The 25,462-nt window shown below is 45.6% G+C and overlaps 1 protein-coding gene across 1 annotated transcript in view; it reads left to right on the forward strand.

Annotated features, from left to right (window-relative positions):
- NEXMIF (neurite extension and migration factor) overlaps positions 1-25,462 on the forward strand; it is a 165,674-nt gene that overhangs the window by 18,770 nt on the left and 121,442 nt on the right. The gene's annotated exons all lie outside the window — the stretch shown is intronic.

The following is a 25,462-nucleotide window of genomic DNA, read 5'->3' on the forward strand; positions in this document are numbered from 1 at the left end:
TTCAGGGATAAAAAGGCAGGCAGAGGACAAGGTAGTTACATAATTTAATATGAGGTGAACTCAGTTATGCTTTATAATTTGAAAGTAATAAAATGAATGTTTCCATCTTCACTCAGTCCATTGTGAATTAGTAAAGTTGGTGCTTTATAATGTAGTATTTTGCTTTTCATTCCATTTCAAACCTGCTTTATAGATACAAAAGAAACATACAGTGTCAAAAGGAATGCAGAAATCAAGGGTGAGTACACCTTGGCAAGACACATTATTCATGTCATTTGTGTACATTGTACACTTAGAGGAATGACTTGAACAGTTGGCAGGGAAAGCTTCACTGCACACTTCAACGTTCCTTCCACAAGATCTCTTCTATCGTGACTTTTGCTATTTCACAAAATCCATAGTTGAGCTTCTTGGGAGTGATTCAGTCCCTTCGGTTGGGCAGTGGGTGGCAGGACACCATGGGCAGGCTCAGTGGGCCTGCTGGTGCCTGAACTGGTGGGAAGAGGTCAGCAATTCAGTGTCTGACTCAGTTGAAGTTGCTGTGGACTGCTGACAGGCCTCTGTCAGAGCAGGGAATGCACATGCAAGGTATTAAATAGTGTAGTGAGGACTAAGTCCTTTAGATCATCCAAGTCATGCTTTATTCTTATTTTTTTAAAGCTCTTCCTAGTGGCTTTAAGTGTTTCTTTTCTGAGAAGTTCTGTGTTTGGCTTTTGCCAAAATATTCCAGGAGAGTTCTGAAAATTGCCGTTGAGTTAAACCTCAAACCTTTGCTAATTCCCACCAGTGGATATTTTGTCTTTGCACAGACAAATCCAGAGAACAAACCGAAGTGCCAAAGTGCAAAGTGCTCTCTCTTCCCAAGGCAGCAGCTTTGCAGACAAGGACAGCAGCAGCATGTGGAAGGTGTAATGGCTTACTGAAGACGCCTTTGAATGAATTAAGCTGGTGAAACCTCTCTTTAGTCCTTACTTTTTCCACCTACCTCAATTATCATAGAATCCATAGAATGGTGAGGGTTGGAAGGGACCTTAAAGCGTGTCTCCTTCCAACCCTCTGCCATTAAAAACAGTGAAGACCCTGTTTGTAGGTCTGAGTGCAAAGCTGGGAAAGCCCTACCTGAGCCCATTTGCTTCTGTGGTTCCCTGTTACTTTCCACAACAGTGTTCCAAGAGGCAGGTTGCTCTTGGGGGCCTGCATAAAGTACCAGATTAGCAGGGTAACAATATGAGGCATTAAGGAGATAGGATTCTTTTTCTAGCTCAAAGCAGGTGTCAGTTATCTTCTGTAGATGGTTTGCTTTGTGTAGAAGGTTCATGGTGGATATTTTTGATGAAGGGTGGCTCCTTCTCCTGCTCAGCAGTAGGTAGGGTGATGTGACTGCAGCAGCAGTGTAGTAGTGATGGTGCAGCCACAGCAGCAGAGGTGCGTGTGGGGAAAGTCCTTGGTGGCCTGGTATCTGCTTGTACAGTTTCTCCTTAGCTAATTATTGAAGCCTAACATTAGCAAATGAAACTCTAATTAAGGATTAAGTGGGTTGAACAGTGTATTTGCAGTGAGTCTACTCGAGGTCTTGGTTCGACATCTCAGGTGCGTTCTCTCGAGAGAGTCTTGAAATGTATTGGAAGTACATCCAGGACTATGAGTGTAAGACAAAGAATCAAGGGTGTATGGAAATGATATGCAGCTCTTTAATACTGGATCAGCAATTCTAATGAGGAGTTAGAAGTCACTTGCCAGATGTATGTGTGTGACCTGGACAGTTGGGGTTCGGTAGCATGTGTGGGTTTGTGGGTTGAGGGCACAGCCCTGGGACTGGAATGCGTGCTGAGAGGTTGAAGCTAATGCTTGTGCTGGGGCAGGAGCAATGACAGCCCATCTTCTGCAGCTGTACTGCTATTCCTGGCTTCTTTCCATCCCTCCTGGGAAGAACGGTAGTCCAGCAAAAAAACTAGGGATGACAAGCTGTGCCTGAAGGAGAGCTAGAGATGCTGGGGACAAGAAATACAGCTCTAGCCTGGAATGCTCTTTGGCAATGGTGTCTCTTGAATATCATAGTATAGGTTTAGGCATCTGGCAAGGAATCGGGTAGCAGCAGTGCTACTTTTAAGGAGAAGCAAAGGTAGTGGTTGTGATTATTGCACAGCCATCACTGGAAGAGCGTGGCTATCTGTTTGGGGTTGGATGATCCTGTTGGCCTGTACTGGTCCTGGCAGGAAAGCTTGGGCACTGCCTGTCTGTTTGATTTGTCTCCCTGGCTTCCCCTGCTTTGTATCCTTTGCTTTCCTGGCATGGAGGCTGTGTCTCAAGCTGCAGATGGTAACAGGGAGCAGGGATGCAGGAGCTGGCGAGGTGCTGGAAGTGACCACGTGCTGGCAGCCACTGGGGCTGAGAGCTCAGCAAAGCGAGGCACACAGAGCTCATGCAGGACTGTTTTACTGCTTGCAGTAGCTTGTTACAGAATGCAGTAGCCTGTAATGTTGGAGTACCATAAAATTCATTATGGTCTGGCTCTTTCATTATGCAACTACCTGGAGCTTGTCATTGGCTTAAGCAAGTAACATAAGCCAAACCAGTAAGTGTGCACAGGCGTTCAAGAGATTAAATTAGCAAGCCGAAAGTGATGGTATGGGAGTGGGGAGGAGGGAGTAAAAGGATAAGGCTTTGTGAAAACCTTGATTGTGAGCAATGTATAAGCAGATGTTTGGAGCCGAAGATTTTCTTTGCATTCTCTAGGAAGTTTCTAGTTTATTCTTGCTTCTCAGTTAACAACAGAATAGCAAAACAGCTTCCAAGTGTGTTCTGAACCAGGTCCCGTGCACTTTGTGTCATGAGGAAATTCTTTCCTGTTAGGGTGGCAAGACACTGGAATGGGTTGCCCAGGGGGGGGTTGTGAGTGCTCCATCCCTGGTGGTGTTCAAGGCCAGGTTGGATGAAGCCTTGGGTGGGATGGTTTAGTGTGAGGTGTCCCTGCCCATGGCAGGGGGGTTGGAACTGGATGATCTTGAGGTCCTTTCCAACCCTAACTATTCTATGATTCTATTTCTGCAGTATGTAGAAATGTAACACAGAAGCATCACATGTCTGTGTAATTGTGGACAAGTGCTGAACGCTGCTGGTGTCCCTCAGCTTTAGCCAATTTCTTTGAGAGCAATGGCTGGGGCCTTGCTAGGTACCAGTGATGTTCTGTAACAGATCTTTTAATCCTTTCTTTCACAAAAAGTAAAACTGAGAGAAGGAAGTTGACACCCAGTTGTGTAAAGGTGCTGCAGGCTCTCAGCTCCCCAGCTGTCAGTGAGGGGGGTGAGAATCAGGCGGCAGAGGTTAGTTAATCTAACAAAAAGGCTTGTGTGCTCCTGTGTGGCTGCCACATCCCTGGCAGTGTTGAGGGCCAGGCTGGACGGGGCTTGGAGCAACCTGCTCTAGTGGAGGGTGTCCCTGCCCGTGGCAGGGGTTGGAACTGCATGAGCTTTAGGGTCCCTTTTAACCCAAACCAGGCTGGGATTCTATGATATTGAGTTATACAATCCAACCAGGTTCCCTATATTATAGCTTTTTGGAGATAACCCTATTTCTTGGAATAGGACCTGGTGGATGTTCATCCATGAATTAGTGCTGCAGTGATTTTATTTATTGTATTTTCCATGATCTGGGAAAATGTGAAGCAGTGATGGCTGCAAGGGCCACTGCAAGCTGGCTTGTGTGTTCCATTTGAAATTACGTGTACACGTGCAACTTCCTTAACATTTTGTGCCATCTCCCATCTGTGATGGTTCTCAATGGCAGTAGGTGACATTGCCAACCAATGTGTCCATGGAAAGCTGTTTTTAGTAGGAAACTGGTGCTTGAGCTGAGGATTGCAGGAGCGCCTAGGGGTAAATGAGGTTGTTGTTAATCAGGGGTGGGGTTTCCTCTACTTGGTGAAGTAAATTAGGACTTGCTCAAAAATATGCATTTAAGTGGCCTTGTTAATCTGTTCAACAGTTTAATTTAGCTGTAACTAAGGCCTGAAGTTCTAATTATTCCTGTCAAGGATGGAGCAGACATTTCTGGTGTGCAATGTTGGAGGTATTTCTGGGGAATGTGTAGTTACATGGCACCCCAGGAGACAGTGAAATGAAAATGAATGAGAATCCCACTTTTGCCAGCTTGGATGCAAGAGAGATCCACCTATCTCCAAATTCACTGGCTAAATTTGACTCGAGCCTTTCCCTTCTTCCTAAACCCCCTTAATGTTTTAAGTACATGTATTCAGTGTTCTTGATGCCTGTCCTAAAGCTGCATAGCATTTCTGTAAAATATGAAATACCTTGTGACACTTGCCATTTCTTTCTATGTGTATGACCTCTGGAATAACTCCAAAGCTTTGGAAAAGAATGAGATTTTCAGTAATGGCTACAGGCATTCAGGGCACAAATACCATTGTGTATCAGTGGGATTTATGCTCTTAAGTTGCTGTAAGTGCTTTTGAAAGTCACATCTAAAATGTGTCGTTAGGAACAAGATAGGCTGCTAATGTTTTTTAAAGCAGATGTGTGGTATAAATGAGCAATAACATGTGAGGTGCTTTATAATGTTATTCTTGTGGAAGAATTGTTAAATACATAATTATTACAAGCAGCTGAATTTTGGAGAGCTTTCTCGTCAGGATGGCAGTTTGGTGTGTTGATAGGCACCCAGCTCTAGAGAGCAACCAAGGGACTGAGATTTCAGGGCAGAACTCCTTCACACCATTGTTAATCAAGGAGAAATTTCTATATATTCCTACTGAGACAAGAAAATATCCCCAGTTTCCAGAAATGTTCTAGTACACTGATTGTTAAATGTAAATGAGACCCTGTCATTAAAATCCATAGATTCGCAGTGCTGAACGGCAAACTGCAGTTACCACATCGCTTAATACACCGTTCTTTCATACCTTGAAGGTTTGTTACTGCTCTGTGGTGTCTGTGAAGCTTTCTGGCGGTTTTGGCTGGTGCCTTCCTCGTGTCTCTGGTGGAATTCTGTTTTCCATGACCCTTCAATCTCCCAGAGGCAGGAGATGGGCTGTTACTCTGTGAACCGATTCCTCTTGCGTTGCTTTTCGCATTACCCAAACTGTCCTTTTCTTGACGTGCCACGTGTTATAAAAATGTACCACTTTTCCTGCCCTCCTTCCTTATTGTTTCCTGATCGCATTTTAGCATTGTATACCTATGAACTACTTTCTGAGTTCTCTTTCTGAAGAGGTGGTTGTTCCTTTGGGAACTGTCTCCCGTGTTTTACCTGTCTGATGCCAGCCCTTTGAATCGCTATGGATTTATGGGGCTGGGCACTCCATTAGCAATTGTAGTTACATATTTAAGTATATTTCACATAAGTAATTAAGTTTTATGGCCTGTAGCCATAACTGACTAATTCTGCTTCCTTGAAGCTCCAGGAAAATACACATATTTAGAACTTGACTAAAAGTTCCCTTTAGCTATGCAGTGACGTTTCCCTAAGGTTAGGATGATCTAAGTAGGCAAATAAATGTGTTTCAGCAGAAGAAAATTTCAAACCAAGTTTTCCCATCTGTGTTTCCTGCTTTTTTGGGGCCTGTCTTTGGTGGCAGCTACCCCCCGTTCCAGCTAAGGGGATTTGTTCTGTATGGACATGCTGGTTGGGCTCCTTCGCATCCTCTAATGCAAAAGACCCATCATTGATGAACTGCTCAGGTCTCTGGTGTTCTACAAAGTTGTCACATGGAGTGTGTGTGATGCCCCATCCCTGCCAGCGTTCAAGGCCAGGCTGGATGGGGTTTGGGGCAACCTGCTCTAGTGGAAGGTGTCCGTGCCCATGCAGGGGGTTGGAACTGGATGAGCTTTGAGGTCCCGTCCAACCCAAACCAGTCTATGATGATTCTATGAAAAGAGTGTCTGGCTAGTTGCAGTATCAATGCGGAGAGGAAATATGGCCCAGCTCTGGGCTCAGTCGCAGCGCTGGAATGGGTGAATCAGAATGAAGTGGCTGGATTACAAAGGATGTCATTGAGAGTTGCTGCTTTTATGTGTAGTAGAGCCGAATACAGGCAGGCAATTGTCAGAAGGGAGGAAACGCTGGGAAGAAATTTTTCCTTGTGTTTTGTGTGGCATTGTCATTGTGCCCTGCAAGCTCTGTGTCCCCTCTGAAACACTCATTATTGACCACTGCAGGGTGGGAAGGCAAAAAGCCCTTCCTTGCCTGGTTTCTCCAGCAGCAGAGTGGGCTGTGGCCTGACTTTGCTCCTGCCCAGCCTCTGTAACTGTAATTCCACTTCTGAGCCCAGCATCCTGCCTGACAGCTCTCCCGTCCTCCTGCCATCGTGCTAATTGCTTGGCACTCCCTGGGTTTTGGTGCACGGTATTCCAGTGCAGTTCTCCCTTTCCACAGGTGGGTTTAGCACACACGCTGCATTGGGGGGGAGTTTCTTATTTATTTGCTCTTGCTAGCCTAAGTTGGGTTTAAAATGTGAAGCCATTAAGTGATAAAAGCAACACACATGCCTGTAGAGGTCAATTTAACTGGTACAGCAGCACAAAAATACACGAAGGACCTGTGTAACAAAACCTAATCGGCTTTAGCTTGAGGGTTACCAGAACCCACATCTTTCAGATTGCTGCTATCAGTTACATTGCTACAGTTCAGGACTATTTATGTATTGCAATTGAAGCACAATATTTGTACCTATTAGCCTTTGAGTTTCTTTTTTAGCTCCCTCCCTATAAAGCAAGATGCAGCGTTATTATTAAACTGTTCTCGGGGGCTAAACACTGAATGTTAGTCACGTCTGTGTTTATTGCTAAAGAAAGAAGAGGGAGAAGGTTTAGCTTGTCTGGTTTGCTTGACTTGCAGCAGGGATAACTTTGTAAGAGAGCTTTCAATAAGTATTTCAAATTGCATAATGAAAAGGTTCTGGAAATAATTATCAAAATCAGTCTGAAATCACTTTGAGAATTGTGCAGGGGTTTATTTTTTTTCCATTTAAATTTGCAATGAAGTGTAATGAAGACAGTCAGAAATAACCCCCGACTCCCACGCAGGGTATATATAGAGATTGTATTTACTCTGCTGTGCAAGCATCTACTGCAAGATGGCACATTAAAATGTGAACAAAACAGCACATCCCCGCTCCTGGATGCCGCAGTGCTGTTACAATCTGATAACCAGTTGGAGTGAGGAGTGCATGCTGTGTGCATGCATTATCTCCTGTGCCGTTCCGCGCTCTGGCATTTAGCGTCCACTCGCTTTGTCTCCATGGAATGCTGCAGCCACTGCGCTTCGGCGTGAGGGGATATTCTCCTTTCCTCCTTTCTCTCTGAGGGCAATATTCCAAACATTAGCCAGAACCCAGCTGATTTGCTTGGGAACACTCTTATCTTAGTCTGGAGAAAAGAAGGCATAGAGGGGACCTTATAGCTCTCTGTAACTACCTGAAAGGAGGTTTTAGTGAGGTGGGGGCTGGTCTCTTCTCCCAAATAACAACTGATGGGACAAGAGGAAAGGGCCTCAAGCTGTGCCAGGGGAGGCTTAGATTAGGTAGTGGGAACAATTTCTTCCCCAAAGGATGGTCAGGCATTGGAACAGGCTGCTCAGGGCAGTGCTGGGGTCATTGTCCCTGGAAGTGTTCATAGACTGGGTAGATGAGGCCCTCAGTGACATGGGTTAGTGGTCTTGGCAGTGACAGGAAACGTTTGGACTTGGTGATCTTAAAGGTCTTTTCCAACCTGGTTCATTCTATGATTCCAAACTTCCCATGTTTTCCACTTTGTTTCCATGTGTGTGAGCACACATGTAGTTCACGGGTAATAGTTCAAAGGAACCCTTTTGTCACGTTGATTTTGATGATGCTGTTGGGTGTCTGGCTGGGTATGGTATCCAAAATTAACAGAAGGCATTAGTTCACTCTTCAGCAGCAATATTCCAGTGGCACTGGAATATTTTCTTTCTAAGGTTTAGGCTTTTTTCTTTCCCACTACAAAATTGTTTCCAGTCCTTGTAGATATTTATGTGACCTTCGATGAGTAATCTCTTAATTCATTTTGTACTGAATATGCAGCATATTGAGACATGAGCTTTAGAGCCTCATGTTGGAGGATATGTTGTTAACTCTAAAAATCAAATGCATCAAACTTGGGAAGAAAAGCCCAGTTGTAAGTAACCAGCCTTATATTGCCTGTATTTGTATGTGATAATTTAGCATGGAAAGCATTTTGAGTGCCTTGGAATGAACGTTTTGACATTCATGTTTGCTTTCACATTTTCCGTATTTCTGGATACCTCTGCGAGAAATGCATCACAGAATTTGTGTGTCTGAAGTTAGCAAAAGATGTTCTAAATTCATTAAATTCATTAGGGACTGTAGTGATAGGACAAGGGGTAATGGGTTAAAACTTAAACAGGGGAAATTCAGATTGGATATAAGGAAGAAGTTCTTTACTGTGAGGGTGGTGAGGCACTGGAATCGGTTGCCCAGGGAAGCTGTGAATGCTCCATCCCTGGCGGTGCTCAAGGCCAGGCTGGACAGAGCCTTGTGTGGGATGGTTTAGTGTGAGGTGTCCCTGCCCATGGCAGGGGGGTTGGAACTGGATGATCTTAAGGCCCTTTCCAACCCAAACTATTCTATGATTCTGTAAATGCTGGTGATTAGTTCCCAGCTAATGATTTCAGCCTGGGCTACTCTGGATGAGAAATACAGGTAGAGGCTGAATTTGGAGTTAAGTTCCTGTCTTCCTTCCCTTTTTCCCTTTCCCATTACTTTCTGAATGTTGGGAAGGAGCTGGTAGAAGGGTTTAGGGGTTGTTTTGGTTGGTTTGGTTTGGTTTGGGTGCTGTGGTGCAGTTGATTTGGGGTTTTCTGGTGTTTTGGCTTTTTCCTTGACAATGAGAGAAAAGCTTTCTGTTCTCAAAAATGCACCTTTGTCTACTGTGGCTTTTAGGATGCAATCTTGTGGCCTTCCAGTTCATGTGTTCTCGCTCCGATTAAAAGGAGTATTCCTTAAAATGTAGGTATGGTGAAGAGGAATTAAAACCAAGTGTGGCTAGTTGCTGGCAGCAGCTACTGTTTGCAGAGGGATGTCATCACCTTCACAATTTGTTGTTTGTAAGAACGTTTTTTTACCTCCCCGTGTTGCGAGTAGCATTTAAAATAAGCAATCCTGAGAAAAGATCATCAGAGTTCTTGTGTTTTTCCAGGCTGTCTTTGTGGAGATACCGGCACAAGTACAGTCAAAGTGTTCCCTGGTTTGTATGGATTTTGCACATAGCTGCGGTAGACAACAAATGTTTCCTATTGGAAAGAAGTATTATATGTAAATTCCTAGGAGGAAACTGGGACAGACAAGGTATGGAAATTAACCTCTGAGTCCTATAAATGGCAATAGATTTTAAAAGGTGATTGGTCTTCTATAATCTTGTCCAGATACGTCATATAAAATACATGACATGTATAATAATAAAATAAAATGATCTATTCTTTATGTAGTTTTCATCGATAATGAATTCTTGATGTGGAAATCTCGAAGAGAGAAGTTCACAATAGCTTAGATGTACATTGTGGTAACATGATGTGTTATTTGCTAGTTCTCGTTGGTGCTTTTATCTTTTCTTCCTCTGGGATATTATTGGTTTGAATATGTTAGCACAATAGTGAAATTAGTGCAGCAGTGAGTTTTCCCTTGCAGCAGAATACAGTGGACAAGAAATAACGCTAAGCCTCCTGCACACCTGTAGCTGTAAAATAGGTGACTTTATGTTGACAGTCATGTTCTAGTGTGGTGCAGGGACTCTGTCCTGCCTCAGTGCTGCAGTGGTGCCTGGATAATGTTATGGGCTCAACAGGTAAGAAAATCCAGGGGATGGCCGTCACATGGATGTGTAGCAAGTGGAGGTCTACAGCAACAAATGTTTCTAGATTTACCTTGACTTACAAATATAGTAGAAGTGCATCTGCCTTGCCTTTGTTGGCATCTAGCTGGGGTTGGTTACAACATACTAAGTGGTACCTGGGGAGCAGGGAGCAAACCAGAACAAACCATCTCCAATAGTATCTTTAGGTCCAGCCTTGCACCCCTGAGAGTATCTTTCACATCATCAAAGAATCACAGGTCTGGGTTGGAAGGGACCTTAAAGCTCTCAGCCTGTCTCCAGAGTAGAGCTGCTCCAGCCCTTGCAGCATCTCCATAGCCTCCTCTCGACTCTTTAACAGCTCCGCGTCCTTGTTGTGTTGGTGTGGCAGAGCTGAATCCGGTACCCCAGAGAAGTTCAGAGAGCGGAGGTGCTGTGACCTCCCATTTCCAGTCATTCCTCCGAGTTTTTACAGCTCCATTGCTCCACCCCACCATGAGATGGAGAAACCGGGACCAAGGGAGGTGACACTGAGGACAATGCAGCCGGGACTGTAGGGCTGCTGAGGGGGTGGGAAAGCCTCATGAGGCTCAGGTGGAGCAGGGATGGGCGCCCTGATGCTGCTGCATTGGGGTGGGCTTTGCTGGATTTAAACCAGCTCTGTCCATTGGACTCCACTGCTGTAGAGAGCACAGGGAGTTCGGCAGCCAAGGTGGATTTCCATCCCAGCTCCCCTCTGTGTTGTTGCAAGCGTTTGCAGAACATATGGTATGTAAGAATCACCCGTTTCTCCGTGAGATCCCAGCAAGTTCTCAGCATATCAGGGTGAGATACTTTTAGAGCATCTCTTAACTCTTTAGCTGCTGAATTTCCATCCTGGAGCATAGCAGGAAAACATATGGTCCCCCCCCCCCGCCGGTGTTGTGCTTGGTTTTGCGTGTTGCAGCTTTTTTCTCTGTTTTGTTTTGTGAGTGTGGTTGGGGTTTTTGTTCGGATTTTTTTATTTGGTTCTGTGGTTTTCCTTATTAGTTTTTATTTCCTCCGGAGCAGGAGAAGGGGAAAATACTTGATCCCACCTCTAATTACCTTGGGAATGATGTTGGTTTAGCTTTGCTAAGCTTTTGCCTACGTTTTGAATGACAAGCCTCTCAAACCTGACAAATGAATTAAGTGCAGGCAGCCCCTGACCTTTTTGCATGCAAAGGAGGGTTTTTTAGCCCATCACTAGTGCTACCTGTCTCATTTTGAGCACCTCTACCTCTCAAAACAGAGTTCAATATCTGAGGGTTCTTTTATTCTTGGGAATGTTGCACTGAGCATAAATATTCCGTGTCATGTGTGCATGTCTTCCTTCCCACTGGATTGCTATGCTTAATAAAGAAGAAGACAGCAGAATAGTTGCTGCAGTTGCTTGTTGCACAGAACTTGCATTGTAATGACTCATGTAAATACAGGTCTTTTCAGATTTAAATCTGTTTTAAAAACAATCACCAAGGCAGAGTTGATTACATAAAAATGGTGAAATTAAACCTGATTTTTAAGAGCATAAAATGGCATATGATCTGCACAGTAAACAGGGGTTTTAAATGTTCCTGCACCTTAAAAATAGTCAATAGACATGATGATGATCTTTTTGTTTGAATTAATTCCTTAAGGTGTCTCCCACCCTACAAACACACATGGGATCAGCTGTTGATGCCTGCAAGGCATGATCTGATCTTGGGTTTTTTACATAGGAGTTAAACCTGTGTATTATTAACACTTTTGTTGTGGGAAGGAGGGTGAAGTACATCCCAAAGTACATGCAGGGCTTTGGTTTGTGTTTCAGGTTAGAAGACACCTCCAAAACAGCAAAGCAAGTTTGTAATCAGATGGGAGTGGTGAGTGTCACCGAGTATCTTGTTGATGGCACATCTATCACAGCAGTTAGTGCTATGGTTTAATTGTATGTTTTGACCTTCCTGCCAAAACCTTGGTCTGATTTTCAAATCTTTAATAACTTCTGTGTATTTCTCCAAATATGTGTTACTGTTTTGTATTCCAAGAGAATCTCCATACACCAGAACTATTGGAACCTGTGGGATTTTTCACGTCTAAGCCTGTGGCACATGCATCAAGCTAAACGTACTGCTGGTACACACAGGTCCAGGCCCCCTCATTGGAAACGGTGGTGTTGGCTTTTGCCGGTGGTGATTTTTGCCCCTTTTCTGGTGGTACAGAGCAGGCAGTGGTGCTGCAGAGTGCTCCAGCGCTCTTCTTCCCCAGATTGCTGCTTTGACAGGGCTTTTTGCATAAATCTATGGTGTTTATATGAACACAACATCTATAAAAATAGTTCTTCTTGTATCCCATTAGAGGTGGTGGTGTTTTTTCTTTTGAACTACTGAAGAAGCAGATAATGCTGCCAACTGTCGTGGAGACGAGCTAGGTGGAGAGTTAGTATATTTGTAATGTTCTTTTCCCTCCCCCGGCCTTCCTTTCAGAGGAGCTTTAGCATCGCTGGAGTCTGCAGCTCATTCTTAAGGATAAATTTACCCAAACTGAAATGCAGCTCCCTCTGAGGTGAATCAAAGTGGTTGTTACAGCTCAGTGCAGTGCTGAGGCTGAGCCTTCAGCTGAAATTATGGGAAGCGCTGTCGGTGATGTGCCTGTGGGATGGTGCTTGGCCAGGTTTTCGGATAATCTGTGTTTGGTGGAGCTGCTTTGCACTCTGTAACCTTCCTGTGGTGATGGCTGTGGTCAAGGACTTGTGGTTCAGGCAGGTGGATTGCCAACAGTGTCTGAGTGTGGCTGCCCTTCCTTACACTTGCTCCCACTGGCAGCATCAGCATTGGAGTGATAATCTTGCCTCATTTTCACTCACTAATAACAGTGGTTAACCTTTTCAGTTTTGACATTATAGATAATAAATCAAATGTATTGATACTGCATCTGCAACAGGCAAAGATTTGAAAGGATAACAAAACAGGCTAAAAATACAGCACAGGCTGTACCCACTGCCCATTGCCTTGTAAAGCAGTGCTAATTGCTGTGCAGTTGGGATGGTTGTAAAATGTGCCCTTCCTTGCACTGCCTGCAAGCCTGGAGCCCATATGCAGAACCAAGAAGTGCTTTTGGTAATGTGTTTACAGCGTTGGACCTCTTGCTATTTTCAGCTCTCTTCCCCCTTGCTTTCAGTTTTATCTGAAGGAACAAATCCTCCGAGGATGAGAGCTCCTACGGGGTAAGGCAGCGAGGGTGGCACTGGTGGTGGAGAGAAGAGAAATCCACTCTTGTCTGCTCTCCTCCATTGCTGCGCCAGATGGGACTTCCAGACCGGACATGGTGGTTTTCTATTCCTGGCACTGTTTGGGGGTGATGGTGCAGCACCTCTCCCGTCAGACATGCCAATCTCCATTTACACAGTCATCCCTCTGTACCCCAGAGCAAAAGGCTCATGTGTGCCATTTCCCCTGCTCCTGAAATGTACGTTTGTGAAGATCGGCAGCTGGAACTGGGCTTTCTTACGCATTTTGCTTTCTGGCGTCGCCACCGGATCCCAGATAGAAACGTGTAGCCATCAAATGTGGCAGCGAGGAAAACAAGTTGTCACTGCCAGGCTGGATGCAGGCATCTTGTGGTCCCTTTGTGTGCAACTCCCGCTTCCCACCACATCCCTGCTCTTCCCTGAGAACCTGCCCAGGCGGTAACGTGATGTGAGACAGGTACCGTGTGCTGAGGTTTAATTTGCCGTGGTGCGTCGGAGCGCTGGAGTCACCTGGGAGCTGGAGACCCAACCGTGGGCTCCTTCTTGGAGCTATTGTTAATTAAATTCTTTATGAAGGAGCTGAGGCACACCAGCAGTGATCTCCTTTCAAGCAGAAATGTAGCAGGCAGTTCCCAAAGAGACCTCATCTGCTCTCTTCTCTATGAAAATCAATTAGTGTTATGAATGTGTGATAGTTCCTGAAAAAAATCTGTCATGATGGAGAAGTCTTTACACCTTGGAATAGTAAAGGGAAAGATGTCTCTCTTGCTCCTCCTCCTTTCCCTTCTCACTCCCCTGCTCTGAGCATGGCTGGGGCATCCACTTGAACTTTCATTTGGTTCAGATTCTTCAAGTATTTTTAAAACTATTCTGTTAAAGAAAACACAAGCACGGAGTTCATGTGCTTGATAAGGACAGTTTGCAAACTAAGAAGTTCATGCTTTGCTACCTCTTATTTCATCAGCATCCCCAGGTATGGGGATTTGCTGGGGCAGATCAGGAACCTTATAACTGTCTTCCGATACCTAAAGAGGCTACAAGAAACCTGTAGAGGAGCTTTGGACAAGGGCCTGTAGGGACAGGCCAAGGGGAATGGCTTTAACCTGCCAGAGGGGAGACTGAGATGAGCTCTTAGGCAGAAGCTCTTCCCTGTGAGGGTGCTGAGGCGCTGGCACAGGGTGCCCAGCGAAGCTGTGGCTGCTCCATCCCTGGCAGTGCTCAAGGCCAGGTTGGACACAGGGGCTTGGAGCAAGCTGCTCCAGTGGAAGGGGTCCCTGCCCATGGCAGGGGTTGGTGCGGTGTCGTGGTTTAAGCAAAAGTCATCCATAAATCACACAGTCCCTCTCTCTCTCCCCCCCTTCTTGCCCTCCCCCAAGGGGGATGGAGAGGAGAATCGAAAAGAATGCAACTCCTATGGGTTGAGATAAGAACAGTTTAGTAACTAAGGTATAACACAAATCACTACTGCTACCACCAATGATAATAATGATAAAGGAAATAACAAGGGGAAAAAACACAACACCTCAGCATCAGCTGACCGATAACTCTCCCCCCCACCCGACCGAGCACCGACCGATCCCTCGTCCAACCCTGCAGTCCCCTGGCCCTTCCGGGTAACTCTCTGTTACATCCCTGGGCATGACGTGCTGTGCTATGGAATACCTCTTTGGCTAGCTTGGGTCAGGTGTCCTGTCTCTACTTCCTCCCGGCCTCCCCTCGTCCCTGGCAGAGCATGGGGCTCAGAAGGTCCTTGGCCAGACCAAACACTTGATCAGCAACTAAAAACATCGGTGTTATCAGCACTGTTCCCAGGCCAAAAACCAAAAACACAGCACTGCACCAGCTACCAAGGAGAAAAATGACTGCTACTGCGGAACCCAAGACAAACTGGATGAGCTTTAAGGTCCCTTCCAACCCAAACCAGTTGATGAGTCTATGAAATTCTTATTTCATGTTTACTAAGTAGCACTGTTTAGTGAGTGACCCAAGGTACATGCTGCAGATGCAGCAGTATCCTGAGTTTGTGATGGAGCAGCCATCTGTGCTTCTACTTAATGCTTTTTTAATTCTTCCTCTCTCTGCAGTGTAAACACCATCTCATGTTGACTGTGTGTTGCTTTTTGAACTTCCCATCAAGCTTAAATGCTGATTTTATCCCCCCCACCTTATTTCTGCCTAAGCAAAGGTGCACACTAAAGAAGAAAAATATCATACTTGTATGCTAAAATGCTTAATAGCTATGTAGCAGTTATAGACAAAAGATCATTTTCTCAGCATGACAGTGTTACTGGAGTAAATGACTTCAACCAGTTGAAAAAGGTGATGTTTTCGGTGTATATTTTTGCCTGAGCCTTTATTTTCCATTGTTGCTGATACAATATTTGACATCTAGAATATGCTTTCAGGAGAGTTCTCTAAATAAAGTGTATTAAAAAAGAAAATCATGTATTATCTGTGAAAATCTGAAAAGTTGCTTTTGAAACCATCTTCCCAAACCCGTGCAAATCAGAGAGCAGCAATTCTCCTTTTTACCTGGGATACTGAGAATCTGCCACCGCTGTTCTACCTTCTTGTCACTCTTTTGTTCACTCTGTCACCGAAGTGACTTTCACCCATGCAAAATATATGATTGCACAGGCTTTGACCTTTAAAAAAGGCACTGTTGTTTCCTTCCAATCAGTCCTTATGAAATTAGCACTGATAGTAGCTGCCTTCACTCTCCTAGTTCAAACCTTGGAAACAAGGCCATTATCACTGTGGTGGGAGGGTAAACCCACCTTCTCCCTGTTTCCAAGAATAGAGATGTCCCAAATAAGCTCCAAATATTCAGTTACCTCACTGAGACCTCATATTGAAAGAGAAGAAGGAGGAAATTAGGCTTGAATTCATCATTCACGCAGTTAATCCATCACGAGCATCCAGCCCATGGATCCAATTGAGACTTGCCCTGGGGGTCAACAGCTTCCCAAACAGGAGACCATGAGCCATGGGCTGACAGCATCCTTGTCTCAGCTGTTAGTGCAGCACCGGGGCACTCTGGATACTTTGGGAATTCACTGTCCACACAGATTTAGGAGGAAAAAAAGGGTTGTTCTGGGATGCAGGTAAAAAGTGGATGTTGCTTTGTTCTGGGGCAGCCAGGAGCAGTGATGGGGAGGTGGAATCTGGGATCACTGTCTCTCCCTCTTGCTCTTCTGGTCTTCACTCCAGACTGCTGCTTCTATTCCTCTGTCTCGTACCTAATTTTATTCATTTTAGTTTCCTAATTCTTCACTGTCCAACTATGCCCATCAATAAAATCATATGAACAGACAGTTGTTTCCAGCTCACTGGAGGTCCTGTTTCAGTTTGCTGAACACTTTGCTCTCCTAACGTCTGTTTAGACCCCAAGCTATTTGACAAGGACTGCAAACCGCTTTTGGCGTATAACTTTGTGTAACAACTCCTGAAATTTAATCCGGTTCGGATTCTTTTTTGTTCCTCCCCACCTCTGTTAGAGGTTTGGACATGCTTGAACAGTCTCAACACCTTGCTGCAGGTGATTGGATTCCCAGAAAATTATTCCTTAACCTTTCCATATAGCTTCTCATCTGCAAAACAAGAGGGAAATAATTCAGGTGTAAATTAAAGGAATATCATGAGGATAAGTTGTTATCTGAAAAATGGTTTTGGAAGTGCTCTAGGTGCATAGGATCTTCTGGCTCCCAACTCTTTGGAGTCAGGAAAATCCTTCTGGATGTATGCATTTTGTGATTTATCTAGCAAGCACTTCCAAGCATGTGCTTACATGCTGCAGTGAGCCAGTGTAAGGAGGCAAGCTTTGGGATGACTTGTGTTTTATCTCCAGGTGATGGACAAGATCTCTGCTTCCTTTGTGTTTTCTGCGGTTGAGAATGTGTCAGCTCTTAGTGTGAGAGGTGCCATCAGCACTGCACCAGGCAGAAAAAAGCAAGTATAAGCAGCTGAATTAAAGGCTGGATGATAGTTTCCAAAGGGAGCTTTTGTGGAAAGTAATAATTTTCTTTTCTTATACAATCCTTCCCCTCTGGATTCGGTTCTGGAGCCTGCCCTGGGCCTGGCAGCCTCGAGGGTTCAGCAGAGGCTTCACTGCTGGCGCATCCACCTCCCTGATGCGGTTATCAGGTGGCACTGCACCATGCTGTAGTCGTTGCTGGTGGCAGTCTGAAGCATTAAGGATGCACCTTTGCACAGTGTACAAACCAAACTGATGCAGGTAGATCTCATTTTCAATTCCTGCCTAGTTTTTAAACATTTACATTGAAGCAGAGTATTAATGATCCTGTGGCTGCTCCACATCGGGTTATAACGCGTTTCAAAGTCCTGCAGGCTACTGAATTTTGTATGGAGGCAGGTTGAGAAGATCTTTAATTGAGCTCACAGGAAAAACACAGAGAGCATGGTACTGCTTTCAGAGGGTGACTTCATTCTGAGCTTTGTGGCTGTGGAAAATAGAAGCACAGTTAGCACCCTCTTCTTTCTGGTGGTGTAGTAACTATAGGATAAACCTTACACCAAGCAGTAGGCAAAGGAAGGTGTTTGCAAAGCCTGGCATGATATTTAGTTTTACCTCTTCCTGAGGTTTATCTTCAACTCATTTATTTTTGTGTGGAGGAAATAGTCAAGTCAAAATATGCAAGAAGTGTTTGTGCTCTGCAGGCTCCTCTGCATCAGGAGTGTGGATATGGATATGTTGCTAAGTTCCTGTGGTTAGCTGCTTGGATGATGATAAAATATACTCTTTCCCTTATGCACAGTTGCATCATTTGAGATTGGAGGAGTTACTACTTGCCTGCAGGCTTTGAAATGATCTTAGGAAGCAGAAGGCAAGGGGGGATCTTTCAGTGTGCTGTCAACAGTCCTTGCCCTGGAGTTTATTTACCACTAGCTTGGATCTGTTGTATTTACCTTGTTCAGGAAATGTTGACCTGGGAACTCTGTTTTCAGTCTTGTGCATCTTACTGATGCCAGGCATAGAATCCCAGACTGGTTTGGGTTGGAAGGGACCCTAAAGCTCCTCCAGTTCCAGCCCCCTGCCATGGCCAGGGACACTTTCCACTAGACCAGGTTGCTAGACGTATTTCAGTAATTTAGTAATATAATGCTGTCTGGACTCCTGTATCTTTAAAAACAAAAAAAACCCCATTCAGAACCTACATTAAAATAGTATGTTCTTCAAAGAAGATCCTCAGAAACCCGTCAGTGGTGCAGTTTGTACTGTAATGGTTTAGAACAACCCAGTATTTTGTTGATCATGTCTGTCCCATCTCTTGGTGGCATTCAGTAGCTGGTTAGGTGTTTATCCCTGGCCACTGAACTCCTCATGAATAATCCAGAGCATCTTCTGAAGGAGCCAAATCCTTCTGGTATTTCTGTCTGCTTCAGCCATCTTGTTTACAAACCTCAGGTATTTCAGTAACATGAGTGTAAATCCACATCTGTCCTGCGCAAAACTTGCTACTGAATCAGGCAGAGATTGACAAGGCTTTTCCCGTTTGTTTTGCATCACTTGCTGCTTCCCATCAAACCAGCCAGCTGAAGGAGGCAGGGGTCCTGCAGGGAAAGAAGTGTGTGATCTAAAGACTGAGTAGCAGTGCACGTACACAGGGGACAGCACTGCAGTGCACAAGTGGTCTCTGCTTAGATGCCGTCAGATGTGGAGCTTTTAAACTTGAACTGTTTTTTTCCCATGGAATTCTGCAGGGGTTTAGAAAAGGGGCGGTATAAAAACCCCTCTATCTGGTGGAGCACTGTGCTAGACAGCGAAAAAGATGCTGTGTTTTAATAAGAAGCTGCTCCCTTTCTTCTTTGCCTCATAGAGTATGCTCATCTCGTGTTGATTGAGCCGTAACTCTCTTGGGCACCTTTGCAAATACAGTCTTGTGTTACGGGAATTATTCTGTGCCGCTTCTTGTCCCCGTCTACTCACCTTCTTCTACATGATGCAGGCAGAGGAAATGGTGCCTAACTCCAGGGGCCAACCTGCTTGGGCCACAGACTACCTTGTGAGCATGACATGTCTTCAGAGGTAGGATCCACGCAGCGAGGGAGGGGTTCACGTTGTGTTAGTTGGCAAAATCTCAAAGGTAGGAAGTGCTGTTTCATGTTTCCCAGGCTTCCCAGTGTTAAAGGTGTTTACACGCACCTTTACACTGGGAAGGCACTGGGTTCCTTCCAACCTGCAGAGTAGACTGGGCTGCTCTGGTCTCAGCCCATTGTGCATTTAGGGCACCTTAGGTGAACACTGCATTTGTAAATCCCATCGCTAGTACCTTGCAGAGATTTGTGGATGCACAGGATAAGGGATTAGGAAATACAAGAGCACTGGTGAAAATAGCTGCAGTGTGATGGAAGCTGCTCATTCTGCTGGCGTGCAGGATGCTTAAAAACAAAGGGTAGTGCCCCCAAGTTTCAAGCATCACTGTATAATCTTTTCCCTGCTGAACTGAATTGCTCCTGTGGTCTCTAATGGGAGTTGTGTGGCAAACTCCCCTGCACAAGGCTTTGATGAACAAGCAGGGGTTAATATTAAAGCAGAGCATGCTGCTTTAGAAATGGGGGAAAGTAGATGCAAATTACTGCGAATGCTAATTGTTTCTATTTGAAAATTCTTGTAGTGTTTTTCTGCAAACACTTCCATTAAGTAAGCATTAGGTGGGTAGCTGAGCTGTTTGCACAAAATCTCCTCAGTCATGTGCAGAGGGGCACAGTTGCGTAAGAAGATGAAAAATGCATGTGGAGCCTCTGGTCTATTAGATACTCCATTTTTTGGGAGCTTGTAGCTGCGTGTCACACACAGAGATTAGGGTGGACTTCAGGTGTCTGTGTAAAAAGAGGGGAGAGAACAGGTTCCTAAAAATACAGGGTGGGGGGGGATCCAAAATCGTAACGTGGGGAGGTAGCACCGGGGTGTCTGTTACTGTGGGGCAAAGGCAAGGGTAGGGAAACAAGTCTCCTGTTGATGAGACATGGGCAGGTATCCCTATCTGAGGCATCCTCCCTGGTGGTTGTGCTGCCAGTTTTGTAGGCATTGCTGAGGGTTTTTGTGCAGTGAGGGCCTGAGCCCACCCTATTCAGTGAGAATCTCATTGGTAATTGCCCTAAGGAATGAGCACGGCGCTGCGAGCTCTTGGGATCAGTCACCCGGGTAGGTAGGGCCATCCGCGGTACTGCCGGGCCACGAGTGCTGGCTTTGAATTGGATCAGAAGTTGCATCCCGTCAAATGAACTGGGAGCTGCCGCAGCCTCTTCCTGCTCTCTGGCCCCCTCTCTTCCATCCTACATGTGCTCAGGTGAATCCGGTAATTAGATTGAAAGGGAAGCAGGGTAGATGCTTCTGTGTCATGCTTGAAGCCTTTCATCTGGATGGAGCCTTGGCAGCTGCGCTCAGCATAGGAACGGTAAGAGGGCAAGGCAAGGTTTGCTATGGAAGAGTGGGAGGAATAAAAACATTCCTTCCTTCCTTCCTTCCTTCCTTCCTTCCTTGCTTCCTTGCTTCCCTCCCCGTGTGTGCTGCCTGGGAGGGCAGTGCCTGTGCACACGTGTGCATGTGTGTGCCCCATCTCTGCCCACCTGCCAGCGCATGCAAACACCCAAGGGTGCTTTTTCTGCTGAGCCATGCTGAAGAGGTACAGATGAATGGTGCTGTGCTGTAAAATGCCATCTGCAGGAGCAACAGGCAGCAGAGACGGTTGAAGGATAAGTCCCTCTTTGCTTTAGTGCTCCTCTAATGCAAGGAGGTTGTCACAAATCACAGTTCCAGGGCTGTGCTGGCTTCCCAGTCCTGAGTCTCGAAAAGGAGAATGTTTTCAGCTTTGGCCTTGTTCACACAAGTAAAGCTGGCAAAATGAAAGGGGGATTTGAATGCAACTGTGTGTTTGCCTTCAGCTACATTGTGATTTAGTGGTAGGCTGGGTTTTTTCCTGATGCTTGAATGCTGGGGAGGGAGAGGAGTTTCCCTCTAGAATAGGGTGAACAGGAGCTTCAGTGTGAGTGCCTATTTTGTACCCCGTCTTTGGCTGCTTAGCGGGGATGGTGCAGTTTCCTTGGTGTCGGTGGTTACATTAGCTGCTACCATACCCTTTGTACGCTGGTTAGCTTAACCCATAAACAAATAACTTTGTGTAAAGCAAGACTTTTACAATCAATAACTTTTTATTGGATCCTCAGGTTTTTTAATCTCCCTGCCACAGTCTGTGATAAATACATGCGAGTTCGGTCGCAGGGACTGATGGTTTTTCTTGCATTTATCCTTTTGTTTGTGTTGACAGATAATCCCATTACTGCTCCTCTTAGTAGTTTGTTGGCTGTGATTGCTTTTATCACAGATGTCTTGCTTTAAAACTCCTAAGCCTATCTGAGCACTTGATTATATCTTTGGTGCTGAACACCTACCCACCCTCCCTAGGAGTGGACAGAACGATGATGAATATTCTGGATTTTAATACTTTCAAAGGATGCAGTGATGTGGTTTCAGGGAAATACTTGCTTGGACTTCAGAGGGTTTCAGATCTATTGAAATTGGCTGTAAAATGGTCTGAGCTCCTTGTGGTGCGTCCATTTAGTGAACTGGGCCTTGTTATGGCATCGAGGGGTGTAGCCCGGAGCATAAAATGGTGAAAAAAGAGCTCTGTCCTGTTGGGTTCTCTCTCCTTCTCTTTGCAAGGATGAATTTTGGACAAATCGTGTTTCCACTGCCGTAGCTGTGTGGTTTGTACAATGGAGCTAATGATGCCATCCTCCCCATTCCCGCCGTGCGGCTGGGCCCACAGATGAAAAGGATTGGCTGAGGAGCCAGGCATTATTTTTATCAATGAGCTGTGCATGTGAATATGGCTCATGCCGAGTTCAGTGGACGCTGAGATCTCTTGATCTCTGGAAGCAGACCCTTTAACAGAGCAACCTTCACGTGGTTTTGCGATTGGACATCATATTAGCCTGAGGAAATAGTAGATTGTATGGCCTGGAAAGGGGTGTATCTCCCCGGTAACTGAGCTGCTCCAGCTTTCTGTTCCTGGTCCTTTCTCACCCTGCCCCGCTTTGGTATGAATTGTGTGTCATCCCCAGCGAGGTTTTGTTTTGCCCATTGTGGTTTTAATTCTGTGCCTTGGAAATATGCAAATCGCACGGCATCAGCTGATGCTTTGAGTTATTCCTGCAAGGGGACAAGTCGCTAAGAAAACCAGTTCCTGCAGCGGAGCCTGACCCCAGCACCCTGCAGAGCAGCTCTGTGAATTACTCTGGGGAAGCCTTCCACACTGGAGGCTGCCACCCATCCCCTGGGGCAAGGAGGTGGCTGTCTGTCCATCCATCCCTCTGGTGGGATTGGGATCAAAGTGCTCAGCTCTGGGTCCTTCAGCAGGACATGAGGGTGCATCAGTTTTTTGCCCTGCCATGGAGGCTGGGGAGAGATCACAGAATCGGAGTGGTTTGCATTGGAAGGGGCCTTGAAGCTCACCCAGTTCCAACCCCACAGGCAGGGACCCCTTCCACTGGAGCAGCTTGCTCCAAGACCCTGTGTCCAACCTGGCCTTGAGCACTGCCAGGGATGGGGCAGCCACAGCTTCTCTGGGCACCCTGTGCCAGCGCCTCAGCACCCTCACAGGGAAGAGTTTCTGCCTAAGAGCTCATCTAAATCTACCTTCTTTCAGTCGACGGCTGCCCCTGCGCGGCTGGCAAGCTGGATTTGGCTCGTGCAGCAGGAATGGTGGGGAACCTCTGTAACGTCAGCATGAGTATATAAATGTGCCCTGCGGGATCGCAGCAGGCACCTGCTTCTCAATTAAATTAAATTAAAATGAGGAGAAAAAATTGTTTTCGGTGTGAGTTTGCAAACACAGGTCAGTGAAAGGCGAGGTACCAGCTTTGTGGCTAAACCCTTGTGTGGCTGAATATGGGGGACTACAGAAATGTGTTTCTGAAGAGTTTTCCCTCTTTCCCCCGATAGAAAACAAAGTGGATGGTGTTTGTTTTGTGTGGATGGGCAGGTGATGAAGCTCTTAGAAGCCTTTCACATGTGTGGCATGGCAGATATTGAGCTGGAACACTGTCCTACCTGTGAGCTCTAAGCCCCTGTGTCCAGCCTGGCCTTGAGCACTGCCAGGGATGGGGCAGCCGCAGCTTCTCTGGGCACCCTGTTCCAGCGCCTCAGCACCCTCACAGGGAAGAGCTTCTGCCTAAGAGCTCATCTCAGTCTCCCCTCTGGCAGGTTCAAGCCATTCCCCTTGGCCTGTCCCTACGGGCCCTTGTCCAAAGCCCCTCCCCAGGTTTCTTGTAGCCCCTTTAGATATCTTGGAGAAAGGCTCTGCTTTGATGACTTTGGCCAAGTACAAGCACCTGAAGTCTTATGATTGCTTTTGGAATTATTTGTGCTGAAAATGCCAGCCTCTGACCTGTCTCTGAATGGGAGGGCACATCTCGGTCTGTGTCTGTGGCTCAGGACTGCAGCTGAAAAAGAAGGAAAAAGCATTTACGTGAATGGGAGGTGGTGACAGGAGAAAAGCTGTGTTATCCTTTAGGCTTTGCTTATCTGTGCTAACAAGCATAAACCCACTCAGATGCCAAAACCCCTTTCACCTTTCAGGAACATAATCAGGGACTGGAGGCCTGAGGAAATCATGTAGCCAGTGTCTCACTTGGATAAAAGAAGGAAAATGCCACCAGTTAAAGAAGTCTAATTCTGATTCTGTAATCAGTGGAGCAACCTGCTCTAGCGTGAGGTGTCCCTGCCCATGGCATGGGGTTGGAAATGGATGAGCTTTAAGGTTCCTTCCAACCCAAACCAGTCTGTGACTGACCAGTGTCACATATTGCTGTGAGGATGGTGCAGGTGTCTTCCATGTCTGCTTGTCAGAACTGCTTTGTTTGGGTTGTTTTAATGGACTAGCGCAGAAAGAACATATTGGTATATCAGTACTGCATGTTGCTGCTTTTAACCCAGGCACACTGAACACACCCCTTCTTTAAAAGCAGGAGCAGCATCAGTTTTGAAGAATTTCTTAATCCTTTTGGACTCAAGGCACAAGGAAAAAACCCAAAACCACAACAAAGCCAGCAAAGCCACTGCCATAAAAGTAAAAAATATTCTGAATAATTGGGGATTATCCTTTAATTTCTTCGATTGCGGAAGATCTGCGTCTTTCTCTCGTTGTGCAGACTTTGTGTTTCACCCCTGATGATGATTGCTAGGATTTGGGATTAAATGCTGGGAATTTATTTTAGTACTTGCCTGCAGTACCTGTGGCACCAGCAAACAAGGCACTGGGCAGAATCACACACGCACAGGTGGGAGCTGCTTCAGGTGCTGGTTGGGAAGTCACGGAGAGAGCGTTTGGGCTCCTTTGGCTGGGGATTATCCTGAGCTGGTGCTGGGAATTGCAGTGGAGTAGCCAGTGCTCAGAAATGAATCTAAGCTTTTGTTTTTTTTCCTGCTGAAAACGCGTGGAGCCGAGTTGTATTGTGCAAGTGAAAGAAGGCTTCGAGAAGCAAAGAATGGCCTTTTGGGTGAACAGCCATTGATGAAAAGTGAGGTTACTTTTAATTTCTTGTACCCATAAGTATTTCGTGTATTTTTCGCCCTTAATGGCATTCTGGCTCGTTATAGGAATTAAGCACTGTGAGTTAAAATAACAAATCTGCACTATGCTTTGCTGGGTTTTAAATCAAAATGGCATTCTTTCTTCGTGAGCCCATAATCCTTTCTTTTATACAGTTTGATGCTAGCCAGCTCCTGCTTCCTGAGGCAGAACCATTAGATATCAAAAATATAATTGCTCTCTATACGAGTGCTCCTTTGTAGCCCGTCCCTTTCATGTTTTGAGGCTGCAGCAGTTTTTATTTCATTAAAAATATTCTATTAAGTTCTTCTGAATTGTGTATCCGAGCCTCTGCAGGTAAGAGGTCAGCGCTTGGTTGGGATACAGCAGAGAAGTGGAGGTTCATGGTTAGGATTTGCTTTCTGGTGTTGCAGTTCACTGTGGAAAGAGTGAAATCCAGACACAGGCGACTATAATTATCCCATCAATGCCAGTTGGGAGTTAATTAATCTATAGTTCCCCACCTGGCATCCAAAGTGGAAACTGTTTTGGGTGAGGGAGAGAATAGTAATGGCTTATCTTGCGCTTGCTCGAGTGTGAGAGGTTTGGAATACACAGATGTTGAAATATATACATCAGGTTTGTTAATGTATTACAGGAGCGTTGCTTTGCCTCATTCCACACCTAAATAAGTGGAGGTGTTTTAGTTGTACGGACAGGTGTCTCAAAACCCCAGGGTGTCTTATTTTCCTCCTTGTTTCTTCCCATCCTCTCTCTGTAATTAAAATCACTGCAGAGACCTGCAGAGTGCATCCCCCAGC

Source organism: Lathamus discolor, chromosome 9 (assembly GCF_037157495.1).
Source record: "Lathamus discolor isolate bLatDis1 chromosome 9, bLatDis1.hap1, whole genome shotgun sequence".
Lineage (NCBI taxonomy): Eukaryota > Metazoa > Chordata > Aves > Psittaciformes > Psittacidae > Lathamus > Lathamus discolor.